Here is a 19,435-nt window from a genome sequence, read left to right as displayed (position 1 = left end):
CAAGTAATTTTTTTTAAAATATATTACTCTAATCGTCCGTCCCTAATGTTACATTTACATTTTACGTTATCATATTAAATATTAAAAATATTTTATATTTGAATAATTTTTTTGTACAAATGTCATTATATTAGTATTATAAAACACTAATGTAAATATGTTTGTAATTTTTTTTTTAATTTGTACTACATTTTGATATAATAGTTAATATTCAAAGATTAACACGTAAAAAATAAATGAGACCCTTAAAGCCGGATGGAGATTCTATCATTTTTTTATTTACTACGCAAGGTAATGACAAAGAGTAACAAAAAAGTATCAATTAAAATGTTATACTCCTTCTATCCCGCTTAATTTGTTTACTTTTTTTTATTTTTGTCTGTTCCATATAATTTGTCATTTTGTTTTGAAATTATAATAATATATTTTAATCACATTTTAAAATTCATAATTTATAATTTTTTATTTTAATTAAACTATCTTGTCATCTTAATTTTAATATACTATAATTATTTTCACTGATACACTTATTAATTACTTACTAATTTCACAATACCTAAAATTTTGTGCCTAAACATGGAACAAATTAGCTGGGAATGAGGGAGTATATTAAAACTTGAGCCGAAAAATTTTAAGCAAAAATTTTAGAGACGAAAGTGTGTTTGTTTGGGGGATTTTCCCCAAATTCTACTATTCATTCAAGTTTTTTCTTCAAACATATCAAATCAAAAACTTATTTTTTATTTTTATATTAGATTAAAAATTAATTTTACATTCAAGACACTACATCAACACTTATTTATATCACATCATATAACTATTACAATTCAAATTTTTTACTATTTAAATCCCAACTGAAAATCCAAACACCAAAACAAACACACCTCTGCTACTTTCTCTATAAAAATGTGCATTTGCTTTATTATTTTTATTTGGATAAATTGTAAATATATATATGTATTTTATTATAAATGTATATAAGATTTTATTTTATTTTGTGAACTTTTTTTTTATTATATTAAAATAAATACAAAATATTGTTTTATCTAAATATTGATATTGTTCCTAAAGACATGCTTAATTATTTAAATATTATACAAATTAATTAGATGAAATGTCTCAAATATAACTATTTGAATACAATATGCTTATATTTCAACCAAAATTAACAACATGCCATTACTTTATTTGATAATCGGGTTGTTTGGGGTTTGGATTTTAATTTGAGATTTGAATAGTAAAAATTTTGAATTTGAATAGTTACATAATGTTATATAAATAGGTATTGATTTAATATTTTGAATGTAAAAATATATTTTCTTCATTCCGCCACAGATAATTCATTTTATTTTTTTGTCCGTTTCATAAAAAATGACCCTTTTAGTAAATTTATTCGTTTTAAACATACTTAACAAATATAAATAAATTTAATTAAATTTCTAACATCTTGTTAAGGACTTACTCAAAATTTCTTTTTTTTTTTCAATAAAAAAAATATTTTTATCTATATGCAAAACTTCTCATTTTCTAAAAAATTAATTTTAAGTTAATTATAAATAAATAAATATACTTTTTTATTTATTTGTTTCACATAAAATTTTGATTATTATCTACAAAATAATATTCATATTATATATATTTTATTGAGATATAATGATAAAAATATTTAAAATACATACACCACTACTCATATAAAAAATAATAAACTAATATCATGTCCGGTAAGGGATGGCTTGGTGATGTAGGGGTTGGACTTGTGACCGTCGAGTAGCGGCTGCGGGTTCTCACGTCATCCAAAATGAGCAGAATCTTTATTCTTTTTCTTTTAAAAAAAAAAAACCCTTATTATCGCATGGAGTATATATGCATCTAAGGGCCGTTTGGGTTGATTTAAAAAATAAGTAGAAGCAGTTCGATTTTATATTTGGATAAATCATTATAAAAATAGCTTTTCGTAAAAACTGTTTGGACGTTATATAGTTGAAAGTGCTTTTAAACTGTTAAAATTACTTAAATGGACATGCGGTTAATATAATACTAATATTTTTCTATAACACTTTTATAATTTAATTTAAATTTTATAAATTATATTTAAAGATTTTAAATTAAAGTATAAAAATGTACTTTTAAATTTTGATTATTTATATTTTAAAATTTTAATTTAAGGATAATATATCAATTAAACATAAAATTACAGTATAATATTATATAATTTGTATTTTATAATTTATTTTAAAATTTTATAAATTATATTTAGTAATTGAAGTATAATTAAAAAATTTATATACTCCTATTTACATTCGGTATTTAAATTTTAAATTTTAAATCTTAATCCAAATATAGTACATAAATTAAAAATAATAAATTAATTATATTTTTTAATTTTGTATTAAAATATAATATATAAGTTATTTATTTTTATATTATATTATATTATTGTATTTATTATTATTATTATTATTATTATTATTATTATTATTATTATTAAGAATAAAATAGTAATTTTAATTGAAAAGTACTTCTATTTATTTCAAAAGCTACCCCAATGTGCTTCTGAAGAAAGCACTTTTTACCTTTAAAAGCTGCTTCTGCTTTTGGATAAAAACAAATGTAAACAAGTGTAAACTACTTGTTTTTAGAAGTAGAAGCCAAAAGTTCCTGTCAAAAGCCAATCCAGACGAGGGATACATGTACTTGGGTTTTCATGATTGCCACGTCGTGATATGACTTGTAATAATAAATTGCCACTTTACACACACGCCCTATTCTAGACTGTGTTTCTTTAATTTGTTTTATTATTATTATTATTATTATTATTATTATTATTTGATCGGATTATTATTATTATTAATTATTGGATATGTTTTTTTTTTTTTTTTATGAGTTTGAAAAAAATTTGGTTTGGATTTGATATAAAAATAATATTTTTTCTGTCTATAAATAATTTATTTATTTTTCTATTTTGGTTCGTCCCATAATATAGTATTCATTTCTTTTTTTTGTAATTGTACTGTCTGCCTAACTTTACAAATACCCTTTCAATTTTTAATATATTACATAAATGTCATTATTTTTATAATATACCATACTAATAGGATTAATTTAGTCTTTTTCCTTTTATTTCTACTTTATCTCAATATAATACTAATATTTCTAAAACTTCATGCAAAACATAAATGGATATATAGATACGGGACGGAGAAAGTATTTGATGGGATGTTTTGTGAGAAGAAAAAATATTTTTTTTTGAAAAATGCATAATCCAAATAGTAAAATTTGAGAAAATTTTGCAAAAAAAACCATAATTATTATTACACATGTCATATGTGTAGTATTCATTTTTTTATTTTTTAAATATATAGATTTTGATTTTAAATTTTACTTAAAATTTTATAAGAGAACTAATGTATTTTTTTAAAAAAAAAAAGAAAAATGAATTTAAAGAATGGAATGAAATACAAGTAAACACACTCAATGTAAAATAATCTTAGTAATATAAAAATAAATAAATAAATAAAACGCTCAGAAAATTTGAATAATTTATTTATTTTTGTAAATTTCATGTTTCATTACATATATTTATTTTTATTATTGTGTTTTAAAATATTTGAAAATGAAAATGAAAATGGGGAAGACAGAATTGAAGCAGCATAAATTGGACAAATGCAAAAGGCCAACAAACCCTCAATGATTTTTCAGGGGAAAATTTCTCACCCACACAATCAATTATCAATTTCTTGTTACGACAAAACTATCTCATTATTAGCCTCCCTTTGGATATACAAGGGTTTGTTTTTAGTTCTAAAATTTTAAAAATAAATAAATTAAAATAGCTAAATATTAAATATGCAAATATAATATTTTATGAAAGTATATATATATATATATATATATGTGATATTCAAAATATTATTCAACAAATGTCACATGCTGAATTTTTTTAAATTGGAACATGTGAGATGATGCTTATAAAATTAATTTAGATAATTATCTTAATTGTATAATTTAATAAAGTAAATTAGAATGTTAAATTTTTAAACATTTAGCACACATGTTGAATTTAAAAATTCACAATGTGATCCATCATAAAAAATAATTTGATTAATAATAAAAATTTCCCAAATGTATATGGACAATGTTAGTTCTGAAATATACATTTATATATATTATTTACTCACAAAAATTAATAATTTAAAATAAAATATTATTTTTTATATTATCGATATATATATATTTTATGTCTTATATATAAAAAAAAACATGTCAAATTGAAAATATTAAATATCTTCAGGGATGACTTGAAAGTGTGAAATAAATTCGTGACCGTAAGGTGGGGTGGTTTTAATGTTTGTATTTAAACATTAGTTAATGAGTATTTTTGTATACTAGGTTTTCTTTTTTTAAAAACATTTTATATAATGAAAAAATAATTTAAATATATATAATTTAAAAATATTCATAAGAATATAGTATGATCAAATTTACTAAAAATATATACACTTTGTATTTGGATAAATAAAAATAGCAAAAAAGTAGACAAACAAAAAATATTTATTAAAAATATTTTTTTTTGTCTCAATTCAAAATATATTAATTTTATAATTTTCGTTTGTTTAATTTATTAGTATATATTATTTATTTTAATAAAAGTAATCATATAATACTAAAATACCTGACATATAATTACACATGTAAGTAATTTATACATAAAATTAATAGATGAAAATATCAAAATTTTATTAATACTTTTGCTAATTAATAAAATATTATTATTTTTAATATATTAGAAAATCACAGCCAGCTCATTTGAAGTGAATTGGGAAGTATGACATATCAAATATTATAAAAATAAATAAATAATAATAATAATAATAATAATTAAAAATTAAAAATTAAAACCTCCCTTGCATAGAGAGGGAGAGAGAGAAATTGGAAATATGGAAAAGGTGAAGGGTAAATAATTGGAAGTTGGTTATGATACGAGTAAGTGAGTGGTCGTGTCTTGAAACAAAACTGCACATTCCTCAAATAGAAACAATGCCTAATTTCCTTATTTATTTATTTATTTATCTCAAAAACAGAATCTATATTGGGTGCGATTGTTTGGAGAATTGGATTTTAAATTTACTATTTATCTCATTTTTTTTTTCAAAAATATCAAATTAAATATTTTTTTTAATTTTTTATATTATACTCTCTCCGTCCCATATCTATATATCAATTTGTTTTTTGCATGGAGCTTTAGAGATAATAGTATTTTATTGGGATGAAATAGACATAAAGGTAAAAAGACTAAATTACCCCTATTAGTATTGTATGATATAACTTATTGACTATCTTTATTTAACAGTATTTGATTTACACGTATTCGAACTATGAATGAATTTCATAACATTTATTTTTAAACCCTTAAAGTTATAGATATATTTATTATTCTTATATTTAATTTATAAGGAATAGTAAATATATTCATAATAATTATTTTATTCTATTCTCAAAAAAATATTATTTTTTTTAAAGTTAAATATAAGATAAATAAATATATTTTAATTTAAAAAATTTAAAAATAAAAATTTTGAAACTCATTCACAATTTCGTAAAATAACAAGTGATCTTTTTAAGTTTTGGTACTATTGTTTATTTGATCAAATTCAAAGTATTCAATTTTTTGCAAGTATAAACATGTTACTTATTACAAATATCCTTACAATTATACTTATTCAAATCAATACTCTCACAATAATTTTGCACTATCATATAGACAAATTAGTCTTTATATATCATCAATTATAATTAAAATACGCTCTTTTTCTTCCATTAAAATTGTCCATGTTATCGTAGATACAAAAATTTATAAGTATAATTAATAAATAATTAAAAAATATATTAAAAAATAATTATTATATAATATAAATAATTAAATATTAAGATAAAGATAAGAAAATAATTTAATTAAAATTAAGAAAATTATAAAGTTTAATATTTTTTTTTTAAAAAAAAGACAAATTATTTGGGATATAAAAAAATATATATTTTATGTAAAAAAGAAATAATATTTATTAAAATTAGTACAAAAATAAATATATACTTACCAAGTACACAAAGAAAGTAGATACTCCGTTCGTCCCATAAAAAATATTCAATTTTATATATATATATATATATATATGCTCCAAACAAGAGTACAATCTCCTAAATTGATAATTATAATGTCTACCGACATGATAAATACTTTTATAATTTACAATATACTATTATATTAATGTCATTATTTTTATAAATTTTATCTTTTTCAATTAATATAATATTGATATTAAAAAAATTACGTAAAAAAACAAATACTCCCTTCATCAGTAAAGTTTTCATTTAAATATTTGAATATTAATTATTATATTAAAATATAATACAAATTAAAAAAAAAAATTGACAAGACTATTTTATTAGTATTTTATAATATTAATATAATAATATTTATATAAAATTATATAAATATAAAAATATTTTTTAAACTAAATACAATAACGTAAACTATAAATAAAAATTTAAAAAAAAAACTAAAAAGTGTATTAAATTCTTTTACGGACGGGAGAGTATTAAATATACAAATCAATTAACCAATAAAGAAAAAAGAAAGAAAGGCTAAAAAGGAGTTTTCAGACAATGGCGTACGAAACGGACAGACGGACAGAGCCTCGGACAGAGAAAACCGCGGTTTGGAAGGAATTCTGTGGGTGATGTCTGGGAGATCCTGTGTTTCCTCTACCAGATAAACATTAGCCGTTGATTCTTTGGGGGCCCTGTGAATGGAAGGCGTGGATCTTCTGGTCTTCAAAGTCCCGGCACCTGTCACTAATCACTTGGATTCTGTGGGCTGACTGAAAATTCTCAAATAATACCGATGGTTTACATGTTTATTTGTGTGTGAACCGGTAAGATTTTATTTTGATATTATTTTTCTTGTATAAAATGTAATTTTTTTTTTTAATTTATTCTATATAATTTTTCCTTTTTTTTTTTTTATGAAAATATGATTGTATCTTTAATTTAATTTTAAAATTTATAAGTGATCATTTTTAAAATTTTAATTAAATTATGTAATTATTTAATATTAATTTATTTTTATTTATATTATTATAATTTTTAATTATTTATTAATTATATTTTACCTAAATTATGGTGTCTATAATAATATTGACACTTTTGATGAAACGGATAGAGTAATATATATTCTCTTTCTTTTAATATTTTTATTATATTCATGTTGACATTTATTTGAAAATTCATGTTGACATTTATTTGAAATAATAATTTCAATATTTATACAATTATTTTAACTTCATTTTCATTTATAATAATTTCATCCATTGCATTTAGACATATAAAAAGGAAAAAAAATGTAAACTAAAGGAGGGGTTTGTTCAATTTGTGAATATATATATATTTTTTAAAAATATATTTTTTTATGTTAGATATGGAGAATTATGTTTGTAATACAAAATTAATATATATTTTTTGTCGAATTCTTGTCTTTTTTTAAGTAAATTAAGTTTTTATTATATATATTGTGTTAATGTATGTGTGGGAAAATTACAAAAAATATATTCCAAGTATATTCAATTATCACTTTTATTATTATTATTATTTTTTATCTCGAATATATTTTACACGTTTGTAAAATTCGTCATTTTTATCGTTTGTAATGTGGAGGATATATATGTCAATAAGATAAATAAATAAAAAAAATGATAATTAGATATACATGAAAGATATTTTTTGAAAATTTCTCATATATATATGTGTATATTATATTTTTGTATAATAATATTTATCGAAAATTGTTCCACCGAATCAAAAATATTAACAAAAACTTTTGACATGAACAAAAAATATATATATATATATATACCCTCTCTACATGTTATGTATCCATCTGTTTAATTTTTGTATGTAATTTTTCCTTTTAATATTAGTATGTTATATTTATATAATTAAAAGTGGTACAAATAGTCAAATTAATCTATAGAAAATGGAATTAGTTAAATAATGATGATGATTATTTTTAGTTACAATGTTCTTTTTACAAAACATTTTGACATATTTTTTCAAAAAATTAATATATCACATACGATTTTTATTTTCATATTACCTACACAATTTTTCATATCTCACGTAAAAAAATATCAAACCACAAAACAAACACCCGTAATAGGTGACAAATCAAAATAACAAAACATATATATAAATTTAAGTATATCTTTTTTCTCACTAAGCATAGAAAATATATATTACTCCCTCAATTCGCCTCTAAGGTCACATTTATTTTTTGTGTCATTGTATTTAACATTAAAAATATATTTATATTTATATAATTTTTTTGTATAAATGTCATTCTATTAATATTATAAGACACTAATAGAAGTATATTTGCAATGTTTTCTTAATTTGTACGATGTTTTAATATAATACTCTCTCCGTCCCACGTACCATATCCACGTTGCCATTTTTGTCCGTCCCACATTCCATGTTACTTTTTTTTTGGAAAATGATTACACACTTTAATCTCATTTAAAACTTTTTAATTTATTTATTTTTTTAAATTTTAATTAAACTAATTAGTTATTGTAATCTTAATTTATGATTATTTATATTATAGGATAATTATTTTCACTACTACATTCTTAATTATCTATTAATTACACTCCTCCTAAAATACCGTGTATACAGTATAGCAGACACGATATATGAGACGAATGGAGTAACTAATATTCAAAGATCACAACGCAAAATGTAAATGAGATCCTTTAAAATGAATGAAGATAGTAATATAATACAACCTCCGTCCTAATACAATTGTTTTGTTTATCATTTTTGTCTGTCCCAAAACAATAATTTTATTTCCATAAATAACCATATCACCATAAAACTACCACTACATTTTCATTTTTATTACACAATTGCAACTATTTTTTACAGTAATACACTCATAAGGGCAAAAAAATATTTTATTTATACTTTTTTACCAACTATCAATATAATATCAATATTCCTTAAATCTCGTGCTCAATCCAATTAAGAATATATTTATGGCATTGAGGGAGTACAAAATTGAAAATGAATGAATTACTGTGTCTTTTTGTATAATAAAATGTTACATATAAAATGAATAATATTGTAAGATTTTTTATATGAGATAAAAAAATCGTGTATATAATATAAAAATAATTAATTGAAAAATATGTTTATAAATTATATGAAGTGATATTTGGTTAAAAAAAAAAAAAACACATGTTTTATTGAGAACTATAAAAATTAAATAGTAAAATTTAAATTTGAAATACAAACCGCAAAATTAAGTTAAATTTTGCTAGTCATTTATTAAATTTCAAATAATAATAATAATAAATGTGCTGTGGTTTGAATTAAGATATGCTTACGGTAATTAATTATGAGTTTTTAGGGTGTAACTCAAGCTGGGGAATTTACGAATTTTGAGGAGATTCCACAGTACATTCCAGGCTACAAAACAAGGTAATTATTTTAACCACGCACTATTAATTATCTTAATTAATTATGATTATTTTAATTAATACACAGAATATTCTCTGAAGATTAATTAATTATAATACGTCCTAAATCTCCTAGAAACATAAATATAATATCGAATAAAATGAAAAAAAAAAAAAAAAAAAAGAGTGCCTAGCCCCTATTATTATTATTATTATTATTATTATGTGAAATTAATTGTTATGATATTTAAGGGCTTTTTTTTTTTTGGTATTATGAATATATTTTAGGTAAACACTACAAGAAAAAATTATTTTTGTAACAAAACTCTTTTGTTGCTAAATCAATTTTTTCCGTTACTGATGACATTAGAGATGGAATTAGGAATGGAATTATGTTAGCTATGTGAACTTTAGAGATGGAATTCCGTTACAAATATATTATTTTTTTGTAGTGAAATATTTATTGGGGCAAAACTATTTATTAATCATCAGTGGTTTGGTTTGGAAAATATTCATTATTTTTTATATTATTTTTAAATTGTATGAGATTTTTTTTATATTTTAAAAAACATAGCATAAAATTTACTCCTTTTGTCCATGGATAAAGTAAATATTTACTTTTGGCGCGGTGTTTAAGAAATAATAGTATTTTAATTATAGTGGGTAGTTAAAAGTAGTGTAATGAAATTTTTGCTCTTGTTTTTTGGTATAAAAGTAATGCTGTAATGTAAAGTAAGAGTATTTATGAAAAAAAAGTGAGATATTTAATGAAATATTTACTTTGTAATTGGATGTCCCAAAATAGAAATGTGTATACTTTCTAACTGGACGGAGATAGTAGTTTTTAGGAGATTATGTGTAATATTTTTGAATATATGATAAAGTTGTATGCAAACTTTTAAGAAATTTCGGGCAATATTTTTTCAAATGTGACAGAACCTCATGCAGTTTTTAAATCATAAAAAATTATGTCGTAAATTTTTGAAAAAATAAATGAATTATAAGCAATTTTGTCTAATTACTTGATGTAATATTTTGTATAAAGAAATTTTACGAATGGATTATAGATGCTTATTTTTTCATTATGCAAATATAAATCACCCAAACAATACATACTTTTATTTAACACAAGATATATTGTGCTAAATAAAGATATATAGGTGTGTTGTCCCGTAAGAGATGGCCTAGTAGTATAGGGGTTGGATTTGTGATCGTGTATGGGTTCAAACCCCTGACGCCTCAGGTCATAGGGGTTGGATTTGTGATCGTGCATGGGTTCAAACTCCCGACGCCTCAGGTCACCTGCTACACATGGTTCGCCTAGTGTGACTTTTCCGTCGGGTTTGATTTGCAGGGTATTAGGTTTGGCCGGGGGTTTACCCAGTGTGCACTTCGGGTAGCGACTGCGGGTTCCCACGTCATCCAATAAAAGATATATAGGTGTGTACTGTATACAGGGAGTAATTATTTATCTAATCCTTGTGTGAAACTAAGTTTAGGTTATGTTGCTTTTGTATTATATTAACATAATCATATATTATATCTTTCTATATTGTGTGATGTATGTTTTTATATCATTTGTTGTGTAAAAATATGTCATGTGTTGTATTAATATTATATTAATATAATTTACGTGTTCTTTATATTTATATATTGTGTTATACTCCCTCCGTTCCAAAAGATTTGTCTTGTTTTTTCATTTTCGTCCGTCTCAAAACAATTGTCTCGTTTCCTTATACAGTAACTGTGGTCCTCACCTTATAATAAAATTATTCCTACTTTTTCAAACTACCCCTAATTATTACTCTAACCTACTTTTAAAAATCTTTCAAAAAGCAAGGGCATTTTTGTCTTTTAAATTTTACTTTATATCCACTTTCAATTAAATATTATTTTTTTTTTGGGACGGAGGGAGTATGTCTTTTTATATATTGTGTTGATAGTTCATGTGTTTTACTTGTATAATATTAACATAACTTATGTCTTATCTATTTTTATATCATACAGATATTTTTGTATTATTTGTTTGTATATCTTCATAATGACCGCCCCCATCTTTTTATAATTACTTTTATAATCATCTCAAGCCATTTTTTTGTATGTTTTAATCAAAGAATTGAAATATATTTGATGTAATTTTATGTTAGAAAAGATATTGTATTTTTATTAGAAACTAGATCCAAACAAACCCTATATATATTTAGATGTGTTTAATTGTTTTCATCTCATTTTCACATTAACATTGTTTAACAATGTGATTATGGATTCATTTGTTTAATGTCTATTAATTGAAATTATTTTGTTATTATGTACTAGTAATTGTTTATTTATATTATATTGTTGAGATATTTTAGATATTCAGTTTTAGATTTAGTAGATTTGTATTTAGATTTGATCTTATCCATAGATTAGATTACTTAGATTTGAGTCTATCGAATATGTTTTGTATTGCCTATATATAGGCCCTTATTTTGATGATCAATAACACAATCTCATTATTTTCCCCCTAAATTTCTAACATGGTATCAAAGCCTATATTTCTCATGCCGTAGATATAGCCTACCAACCCGTGTTTTTCCCCGGGTACATTCAACCTGGATTGTACCCGGAGGTCTTGTGATTTTGAGACGTGCCTTTGCAAGTTGTCTTTTTACAAATCTGTCTCGTCTCGTCTCCGATCTGCCATCTGTCCGCTGCTTGTCTGTTGTCTGTGTGCAATCTAAAATCTTCGTTGCTTGTCTGTTGCCTGCGAGCGATCTAAAATGATCTGTCATATGTCTGTTGTTTGTCTGTTGCTGCGTGCGATCTGCCATCTTTCGTTGCTTATTTGTTGCCGAAAATCTGTCTATGATCTGCCATCTATCCGTTGTTTGTCTGTTGCCTGCGTGCGATATGATTTGTCTGATGTTTGAGATTTGTCTGTTTTCGGCTCCAGTAGTCATATGGTTTTCGACTCCGGTGGAGAGTCATCTCGTTTTCAGCTCCGGTGGTGCGTCACCTCGTTTTTTGCTCATATGGAGATTCATCTCATTTTCGGCTCCGGTGGAGTCCTGTTGTTTTCAGCTCCGGTGGAGTCATCTCGTTTTCAGCTCCGGTGGAGTCATGTCGTTTTCGGCTCCGGTGGAGTCATCTCGTGTTCGGCTTCGGTGGAGTTATGTGGTTTTTTGCTCCGGTAGAGTCTTGTGGTTTTTGGTTCAAGTGGAGTCGTCTCATTTTCGCCTCCAGTGGAGTCATCTCGTTTTCGACGGCTCCGGTGGAGTCATGTCATTTTTTGCTCCGGTTGAGTCATTTCGTTTTCGGCTCCGGTGGAGTCATCTCGTTTTTAGCTCCGGTAGAGTCATCTTGTTTTCGGCTCCGATGGAGAGTCATCTCGTGTTCGGTTTCGGTGGAGTCATGTCGTTTTCGGCTCCGGTGGAGTCATCTCGTTTTTTGCTCCGGTGGAGAGTCATCTCGTTTTTTTCTCCGGTGGGTGGAGAGTCAACTGCTAATTTTATTTATGTTTACTTTTTATGTTTATATTCAAATTTATCATCAAACTCAAGTTGGTTTCTGTTATACCACTTGAGTTTGAGGGGACGTTGAAATATTTTAGATATTCAGTTTTAGATTTAGTAGTATTTAGATTTGATGTTATTCATAAATTAGATTACTTAGATTCGAGCCTATCGAATATGTTTTGTATTGCCTATATATAAGCTTCTTATTTTGATGATCAATAACACAATTTTATTATTTTCCCCCTAAATTTTGTTGTTGTTGATTTTTATTGAATGATATTTATTTATTGGATAATATTTTTTTGGAACAATGCCAATATCTCTTAGTTGATGTCTTTATATAAATATATATATATATTTAAACATGCAATAGTTATTTTATTTGAAAAAATAAAATATAAAATAATCTAAAATTAAAAAATATATATGTATGAATCATTATGGTGTGATGTGGTGACAAACTAAAGATAAAAATGTCAATTATTGTTGCCTCAAATGTTTGACTAAAATTACTGCTAAATATTTGTAAGGTCCACTCCTGACTGGTACAATTATTTTCCCACAAATAGATGTGTAATTTATATATATATATATATATATATAATTGTTTTGAAAATTTTGATAAATAAAAAAAAATAATTATTTTATGCAATATTTCCATCGATGAAATAAATGTTAATTGTGGATTTCTCTTTTTAAATAACATGTTTTTATTTATAATTTTTGTGATTCTCATCCAATTATTAATTTATCATACTCGTCTCTTCATTTACCAAACTCGTTAGCTCAACAATATAAAATTATTATGCCGTAAACTAAAAATAAAAAAATAAAAAATTGTAACTATTTAGGTGAGATCGATAGAGTACTATAAATAAACAATATAAAAAGTAAATTTTGAATGCAGGTAAATAGTCTTTGTATTTTATGAGAATTTTGTTGGGAATATAAAAATAAAATATTTTGTATTGAAATATTGACTTTTGTGAGTAAATAATATATATATTATATTGTATTGATGTGTGCATATTATATTATTTTAATAATATTTATAAAGAATTGTATCACTCGAAAACACTGAGTGAACAAACCCAGTATTTCAATATTGAAATAAAAATTCCAAACGCCCTAGGTATTGTTTGCTACACATAATTGGACACTTTGATTGGTATTATTTTTATTTGTCGAGTCTAGTTTATAGACTATTAAATTTGACAGTGAATTTTCACATCATAAAAAAAAAAAAATATTTAGTTTCTCTGTCTCGTCAAATTTTATGTTTGTTTTCTTTGTAATTGGTGTACTATCCAAAATACTTTAGAAAATTATTTAGAGAATATATTTAATTGGTAATATATATACTGTATACATATATATGATGTAATGACATTAGCAATATAATAATATTATTATTATTATTATTATAATTTACTCCCTCTCTCATTTAAATTTATATTCATTTTTCTTTTTGGGTTGTCATAAAAAAATATTCTCGTTTCTTTTTAAATTAATATTACTCACTTTTATTAAAACATGTGTCCGATCAAATAAACACACATTTACATGACGGAAGAGAGTATTAAAATAATGATAATATTAAAGTAGATGAGAACAAAAAAGAAATTGTTACTATTTATGATAGAAACATTTTTTAACTAATATATACTCCCTCTGTCCGATTACAAAGATGACATTTCCTTTTTGCACGTTGTTTAAAAAATATTGTATTTTAATGATAATTATGATAAATTTAATGTAAAAAGACCAAAACACTCCTATAGTACTTTTACTTTTTTTAATGGTATTTGTGTAAATAAGTGTAAAAGTAAGGATTAGAGTAATATGGGGTAGGGTCCATACTTACTAAAAAAGAAAATGTAAACTTTGTAATTGGACAGCCCAAAATGAAAAAAATGTAAACTTTGTAAGCGGATGTATATACTCCCTCCGTCCCTTAACAATCTATTTATTTTTCTATTTTGGTCCGTCTCATAACGAAATATCTATTTTTTTTTTATAGTAATTGTATTATCTACCTAACATTACAAATACCCTTCTAATTTATAATATATTACACAAATGTCATTATTTTTATATCATATCGTACTTGTAAAATTAATTTAGTCTTTTTTTTTAATTTTATTTATATTTTATCCCAATATAATATTAATAGTTATTAAACTTTGTGAAAAAAAACAAATATATATATAAATATAGTACGGAGAGACCGTATGTAAGCACAAATTTAAGAATGAGAGGAGTAAAAGTTATGGTTGTACGGAACACATTTTAACCCTAAATTGCAGTATTTAAAGTATTTTATTTTATTTTATTTTATTTTAAAAAGCATCACCATATTCTTCTGCTTAATCAGACACACAAATTGCGCCAAAAAAACAAATCTTATAAATAAATTATACACACAGTCTACTGAAAGTCTACTATAATAGGTAGGCATTAATTAATTCCAGCTGATTAGTTAATTGATTAATTAAATTATATTATAATTACTGCTTATTAATTAATTGATTAATTAATCATATTATTATATGATTTTGCAAATATAGAAGGGATATTTCGAGAAAGTGAAAGGTGCATGTTTGTTTGTGAGTGATCATTGCCAATTTAATTATGGAAAAAAAATAAGGGTTTGTTTGGTTATGATTTTATATTGAACTCAATATTATTATCTCGTACGATTTTTAATAATAATACTCCATCCGTCCCATAAATAAATATTCATTTGCTTTTTGCTAGTATTTTTAGAAATATTAGTATTATATTGAGATATAGTAGGAATAAAGTAGAAATGACTAAAATAACCTTATTAGTATGTGTGATATAAAGGTAATGACATTTGTGTAATATATTGTAAATTGTAAGGGTATTTATAATGTTAGGTAGACAATACAGTTACCAAAAAAAAGATATGGATACTTTGTTATGGGACGGACTAAAATGGAAAAATGAATACTTTGCTACGGGACAGAGGGAATATATTTTTCCGTCCGAAAAATTTAGTCCTACTTTTTGTGAAAATACAAAGAAACGAGGTTAAATTTTTCGGACGGAAGTTTTTTTATAAAATATTATATCAAAATACTACTCAAGAATATTATACTCTCTCCGTCCCATAACAAAGTATCCATTTCTTTTTTTTTTTAGTAATTGTACTATCTACCTAACATTACAAATACCATTCTAATTTACAATATATTACACAAATGTCATTACCTTTATATCATAATCCTTCCGTCCCACATACCATGTCTATGTTGTCGTTTCTGTCCGTCCCACGTACCATGTCACTTTCGTTTTTTGGAAAATGATTATACACTTTAATCTCATTTTAAACTTTTTAATTTTATTTTTTTTTAAATTTTAATTAAACTAATTAGTTATTTTAATCTTAATTTATAATTATTTATATTATAGGATAATTATTTTCACTAATACATTTTTAATTATCTACTAATTACACATCTCCTAAAATACCGTATCTACAGTGTAGCAGACACGGTTTGAGGGACAGAGGTAGTACAATACTAATAGGTTAATTTAGTCTTTTTATATTTATTTCTACTTTATTCCAATATAATATTAATATTTCTAAAACTCCGTGCAAAAAGCAAATGGATATATAGATATGAGACGAAAAGAGTACTACTTTTTATATTTTTTTTGCTATAGGAAGTAAAACATACCAAAAAGTTTCAATCAAAACTCAGCACACTAAAATGTTCACCAAAAATATATTGAGCACAAAATTTGGAAAAAATATTTAAATAAAAACTCAAATAAACATCGAATTTCAATTTTCAAAACAATTTTTAACCACAATTAAGCGAACCTTTAAAGAGCAACTACATAGAGACTTTTGCATTTTAGATTTTTGAAAAAAAAAAAATAGAAATAATAAAATTTTAAATATTTAATATTTTATCGAAAGAATTTATTATTAATTAATAGTGCTAAAAAAAATGAAAGTATAAGTAAATTGAGCCTAAAAATTTAATCATAACTTCACTTACTATTTTGAGTAATCTAATCGATCATGTACATAACTTATTATATAATTACGTGTTTTTAATTTAAAAGTGTAATTTAATTTTATATTTTATGAGAAATTATATATTTTTATTAAAAATTAAAAATCGAATAGTAATAAATTAAAACAAATGTTTAATTGTGTTTTTCTAAACACATACTTTTACTATGCATGTATAATCATTTTTTTTCTTCAAAGAATGTAGGTTAAACTGTTTTTTTTGTCCCGTAACTGGACCATTTTATTATTTTAGTCCTGTAAGTGGAGCATGTCGCAAACTAGTCCCATAAGTGAAAAATTTTCGTTGTTTTAGTCATCCGGCGCCGGAGACGCCCGCGTGGCTCGCCGGAGGTGACGTGTCCGCCAGGTGTCCCGCCAGGTCAGCGACACCTGGCGGACACGTGGATTTATTTATTTATTTTTAATTTTTTTAAATTGGATCAAATAAAAAAAAATAAAAAATTACAAATAAAATTTAAAATAAATTAAAAATAAGTTTTAAAAACAATTTTTAAAAATGAAAAAAAAAAAAAAATCCACGTGTCCGCTAAGTCAGGGACACCTGGCGGACACGCCACCTCCGGCGAGCCACGCGGGCATCTCCGGCGCCGGAGGACTAAAACAGCGAAAATTTTTCACTTATGAGACTAGTTTGCGACATGCTCCACTTACGGGACTAAAATATAAGGGAATCTAGTTACGGGACTAAAAAACAGTTTACCCAAAAATGTATCATATTATATATTTATTTAAAAAATTATTTTTATTTAATAAATATTTAAAATATCTATTTATATTACATTAAACAAATTTTACTAAACTATTTTTATCATTTCCAAAACATATCCCGACAAACTTTTTATTTTTTCACTGTACATGTGAATGTTCAGAAAGAGTAATGCTTTGTTTGGTTTGAATTTTCTTAATTCTCAATAAAAAATTTATATATTTTTTTTTATAAAAATATAATATTTTCTCTTTCAAAATTATTTTATCAAAAAATTATTTCATCTAAAAATAAAAATAAAAACTACACAAACCCCAAAACAAAAGATTACTTATATTTTTAATTACGGTTACAGTACTCTACTTACAGTATATTCCCACCATCTCATATCTATATATCAATTTACTTTTTGATCGAAGTTTTAGAAATATTATTATTAAATTAGAATAAAGTATAAATAAAGATAAAAAGACTAAATTAACCATATTAGTATTATATGATATAAAGGTAATGACATTTGTGTAATATATTGTAAATTGAAAGAGTATTTGTAATGTTATGGAGATAGTATAATTACTAAAAAAAAATGAATACTTTGTTATGAAACAGACTAAAATGAAAAAATACGTAGATTATTAAGAGACAGAGGGAGTATATATATATAATATCTGCTATGGTGCTGAACATATATTGAGTTCAGTTTATTATGTATAGAATTCAATATATTTTAAAAAAATAAAATTCAAAACATCTTAAGTCAAACATGTTATAACACAGCCAAAAAATTGCTGACCTACTCATTGAATTTCTGAGCTAATGCTAATATGTAAAGACATTATTATTATTGTTTAATTTAGGTCCTCACTAAATAAAAAATGTAACTTCTATTCTAAGTAGGCTGTTAGGATTCATAATAATAATAATAATAATAATAATAATAATAATAACAATAATAATAATAATACTCTCTTCGTTCCGATACAATAGTTTTGTTTATAATTTTTATTCGTCCCAAAACAATAGTCTTATTTCCATAAATAATCATATCACCATAAAACTACTAATACTTTTTCATTTTTATTACTCCCTCCGTCCCATAACTTGTCCTTTCTATTTTTGAAAATATAATTATGCACTTTAATCGCATTTTAAATTTTATAATTTTTTTAATTTTAATTAAACTATTTACTTATCTTAATCTTAATCTATAGTTATTTTTACTAAATAATAATTATTTTTACTAATATGTTTATTAATTACTTACTAATTATATTTTATCTAAATTCTCGTGTCTACAGTAATACACTCATATTACATGGGACGAAGGGAGTACATAATTGCCACTACTTTTTACACTAATACACTCATAAAGGCAAAAAAATCTTTTATCTATATTTTTTACTAACTACTAATATAATATTAATATTCTTTAAATCCCATGTCTAACTCAATTAAGACTATATTTATATTTATAGGACAAATGGAATAATAAGAAAGAAAGAGGAATGGAAAATTCAAACACCAATAAAATAAACTTTTAAGTTCAATTACCTTAAATTTCATAAACAATTGAAATATCACAATAGCAACTTCAACTTTTGAGATAAAAATTTATTTTATTTTTATTCAAAATAGCAACAATTCAATTTAACTTTCA

Source organism: Andrographis paniculata, unplaced genomic scaffold (assembly GCF_009805555.1).
Source record: "Andrographis paniculata isolate CXL003 unplaced genomic scaffold, ASM980555v1 Contig33END, whole genome shotgun sequence".
Taxonomy (NCBI): Eukaryota; Viridiplantae; Streptophyta; class Magnoliopsida; order Lamiales; family Acanthaceae; genus Andrographis; species Andrographis paniculata.
This window is presented reverse-complemented; position numbering follows the sequence as displayed.